The following is a 4728-nucleotide window of genomic DNA, read 5'->3' as shown; positions in this document are numbered from 1 at the left end:
ACTTCCAGAACAGAACAGCAACAGCATAGGCTCTAAGAGCAACAATCAGTAAATGGGACCTCATGAAACTGAAAAGCTTCTGTAAAGCAAAGGACAAAAGAAACAAATATCTACAGATTGAGACTCTTCATAAACCCTTTATATGACAGAGGCTAACATCCAGTATATGTAAAGAACTAAGGAAGTTGAAAAGCAACAAAATGAATGGCAGAGAAACACTGAAAAAAATGTGCAACATCATTCGCCATCAAGGAAATGCAAATCAAAACATCCCTGATATTTCACCTTACAACTATGTAAGATGAGAATGGCCAAGATCAAAAACTCAAGTGACAGCACATGCTACAGAGATTGTGGAGAAAATGGAAATTTTCTTCCTGCTGGCAGGAATGTAAACTTGTACAACCACCCAGGAAATCAATATGGCACTTACTCAGACAACTAGGAATAATGCTTCATCAATATCCAGCTATATGACTCCTAGGCATATATCCAAAAGAAGCTCAAGTACACAATAAGGACATTTACCCAACCACATTTGTAGCAGCTTTATTTGTAATAGCTAGACAATTGAAACAACCCAGATGCCTTTCCCCAAGTGAAAATGGATACAGAAATTGTGGTACATCTACACAATGGAATATAACTCAAAAATAAAAAAAAGGAAGTTATAAAATTTGCAGGTCAATTGTGAAAACTAGAAAGGATCATCCTGAGTGTCCTATCCCAGAAGCAGAAAGACACACACGGCATATACTCACTCATATACATATAATATAGTATAAATCTACTAAAATCTATACACCAAAAGAAAACTAATCAAGAGGGAGGAGTCTGGCTAAAATGCTTAATCCCTATTCCAAAAGGCAAAAAGGATGGACATCAGAAGTTGCAGAAAACATGGTACAAGTCAGGAGCCTGCCACAGAGGGACTCTGAAAGGCTCTGCCCTGCAGACTATCAATGCAGATGCTGAAACTTTGGCCAACTCCTGGGCAGAATGCATGGAATCTAATGAAAGAAGTGGAAACTAGTAAGATCTGGAGAGGCCAGGAGCTCCACAAGGAGATCAAAAAAACCAAATTCTGAGCACAGGGATCTTTCCTGAAACTCATATTCTAACCAAGTACCATATAAGTAGAAAACCTAGAACCCCTGTACAGATGTAGCCAATGGCAGTTCAGTGTCCATGTGGGTTCCATAATAATGGGAACAGGGACTGCCTCTGAAATGAGCTGATTGGGCTATTCTTTAATCACCTCACCCTGATGTGGGAGCAGCTTTACTAGGTCACAGAAAAAGGAAATACAGCCACTCCTAATGAGATCTGATAGACAAGGATCAGAACGAAGGAGAGGAAGCCCTCCCCTTTCAGTGGACTTGTGGAGGGCATGCATGGAGGATGGGAATGGAAGGTGGGCTTGGCAGTATGTGGGGTTTTATGGGGGAAAACAAAGTGAATAAAGTGTAATTAATAAAAAATAAAATAAAAATATTAAAAAACATAATCCGTTTTGGAATTTTGATTATGGGGGGTATGCTTCGAGCTTGATATGCCAATGAAAGTGACCAGACAGAATGCTATCTCTGTCTCTAGGTCTCTCTCACTTTATATCTTTGTTTCTGATGGCCTCGGTCTCTATTTCTGAATATGTCTCTCTAGATCTCTCTGTCTGTCTCTTTCCTTCTCCTCTCTGGCTTCTGCTTGTAGTTCAGTATGAAAAGCTCTCAGTTTTGGTGAAGGACTACAACAAGGTGACTGCAAGCTGACTTAACATCATAGATGGTCTCTTTAAAAATACGAGCAACGTCACAATTAAACACTTTTTCTTCAAAAAGTTGCCTTGTACGGGGAGTATTTTTACAGAAAATAAGTCACTGACTGAGGACATATCTGTGCATTTAACAATTAATAATTGAATCTCTGATAATGTGAAACTCAGAATTCAAGTACATGTGACTTTATTGGTGAGCATTTGAAAGAAATATGTGGTGCTCACTTAGGCAGCAAATATAATAAAATTGGAACAATACAGAGAAAATTATCATGATCCCTTCTTAAGGATGACATGAAAATTCATGTAGCTTTCCATATTTTTGTTGGAGAAATTAAAGAAAAAACTAAGAAGAAATTGTGGAGAGAAAAACTGAGGGAAGAAAACAGGAACTACAGAGGTAAGCATAGCCAATATACTATAAGAGATGGAAGAAAGAATCTTAGGTATGGAAGATAAAATGGAAGAAATCAAAGTAACTTTAAAAGAAAATGTTAAACATAAAAATTTCCTGACACAGACCATCCAAGAAATTCAAGAAAAAATAAATTGACAAAGCCTAAGAATAAATGGAATAGAGGGAAAAAAAGATTCCTTCCTCCAAGGCTTAGAAAATATTTTTAACAAAATCATTGAAGAAAATTTCTCCAAATTAAAGGAGAGGCCAATAAGAATATAAGAGGTCTACAGAACATCCAATAAATTAGTCCAGAAAAGAAAACCTTCACACAACCTAATAATCAAAAGCTGGACCTCAACATCAACAAAAATAGCAAAAAACCTACACACACATGGAAACTGAACAACTTGCTACCAAATGACAGCTGGGTCTGGGAAGAAATCAAGAAATTAAAGTCTTCCTATAATTCAATGAATATGAAGGCACAACACATCCAAACTTATGGGAAACAATGAAAGCAGTCCTAAGAAGAAAGTTCATAGTGCCAAGTGCCTTTAAGAAGTAATTTGAGACATCTCATTCAAACAAATTAATGGCTGATCTCCAAACCCTAGAAAAAAAAGAAGCAGAAACACCAAAAAGGAGCAGATGGCAGGAAAGTCCCAACACATCATTGAAATCAATAAATTAGAAACAAATAAAACAATTCAAAGAATCAATGAAACCAAGAGCTGGTTCTTTGAGAAAATGAAAAAGACAAACAAACCCTTATCCAAACTAACTAAAAGGCAGAGAGACGCCATCCCAATCAACAAAATCAGAACTGAAAAAAGGGGGACATGACATCATACACCGAGGAAATCCAAACAATCTTTAGGACTTAATTCAAAAGTCTATATTTCACAAAAGTTGAAAATCTAAAAGAAATGGACAATTTTCTTGATTGATTCCACTTACCAAAGCTGAATCAAGACCAGGTAAATCAATTAAATAGTCCTATATACCCTAAGGAAGTAGAAGTGGTCATCAAAATTTTCCATGCAAAACAACTTAGAACTAGATAGGTTCAGCACAGAATTCTACCAGACCTTCAAAGAAGAGCTAACTCCAGTTCTCTTCAGAGAAATCTACAAAATAGAAACAGAAGGAACACTACCAAACTCATTCTATGAAGCCATAGTCACCTTGGTATCTAAACCTCACAAAGACTCAACAAGAAAATAGAATTTCAGGCCAATTGCCCTCATGATCATTGATGTAAAAATACAAAAAAAGATTGCAAAACAAATACAAGAACATATCAAAGATATCATCCACCATAATCAAGTAGACTTCATCCCAAGTCTGCAGGGGTGGTTCAATATGAGGAAATTCACCAATATGATCCACCATATTAACAAATTGAAAGAAAAAAAAACACACATGATAATCTCCTCAGATGCTGAAAAAGCATTTGACAAAATCCCATATACAATATACAGCAATCCTATAGCCATCATCAAACTAAACATAGAGAAACTTAAGGCAAGCCCACTGAAATCAGGGACAAGGCATGGCTGCCCACTCATTCCATATCTCTTCAACATAGTTCTAGATGTCCTTGCTAGAGCAATTTAAAAATTTAAGGAGATTAACGGGATACTGAAAAGGAAGAAGTCAAAGTATTGCTATTTTCTGATGGAATTATAGTATGTTGAGTGACCCCAAAAATTCTACCAGCAAATTAGTACAACTAATAAACATGTTCAGCAAAGTGGCAGGATACAATATTAACTAAAAAAAAAAGAATTCAGTAGTCCTTCTAGATAGAAAAGACAAAGGGATGAGAAAGAAGTTATGGAAACAACACAATTCACAAAGCCACAAAAGACATAAAGTACCTTGGTGTAATCATACCAAGCAAGTCAAAGACTTCTAAGTAAAAAACTTTCAGGTCTCTGAATAAAGAGTGAGAAGAAGATATCAGAAGATGGAAAGATCTCCCATGCTCATGGCTTTGGATGTTTAATATTGTAAGAATGGCTAACTAACCAAAAGCAATCTAAAATTCAATGCAATTCCCATCAAATAACCTACACAAATCTTTACAGAAAAAAATGAAAGAAAAATTCAAAACTTCATATGGAACAACAAGAAGCCCAGAATTAATAAAACAATGCTCTACAATAAAAGATCGTCTGGAGGTATCTCCATCCCTGATCTTAAGCTGTACTTTAGAGCAACAGCAATAAAAACTGTGTGGTACTTTCATAGAAACAGAAAGGTGGATCACTGCAACCCAATAGATGACCCAGAAATAAACTAACACACTTATGGACACCTGATCTTTGACAAAGATTCCAAAACCACACAATAGAAAATGACAGCATCTTCAACAAATGGTGCTGGTGTAACTAGATGTCTACACATAGACAAATGCAAAGTGATCCACTATTTGCACAAAACTAATGTCCATGTGGATCAAAGACATCACAATATAGCCTGACACATTAAATCAGTTGGAAGAAAAAGCCTTGTACTCATTGGCACAGGAGAAAATTTCTTCAAAGAATAC

General features: G+C 36.1%; 1 non-coding gene across 1 annotated transcript; it reads left to right on the top strand.

Annotated features, from left to right (window-relative positions):
* Nucleotides 1-1991: 1991 nt before the first annotated feature.
* Nucleotides 1992-2098, top strand: LOC132651849 (U6 spliceosomal RNA). Its single transcript, XR_009589407.1, has one exon. It is a non-coding gene; the product is annotated as a U6 spliceosomal RNA (small nuclear RNA).
* The last annotated feature ends 2630 nt before the right edge of the window (nt 2099-4728 follow it).

This window comes from Meriones unguiculatus, assembly GCF_030254825.1.
Source record: "Meriones unguiculatus strain TT.TT164.6M chromosome Y unlocalized genomic scaffold, Bangor_MerUng_6.1 ChrY_unordered_Scaffold_25, whole genome shotgun sequence".
Classification (NCBI taxonomy): Eukaryota; Metazoa; Chordata; class Mammalia; order Rodentia; family Muridae; genus Meriones; species Meriones unguiculatus.
This window is presented reverse-complemented; position numbering and strand designations above follow the sequence as displayed.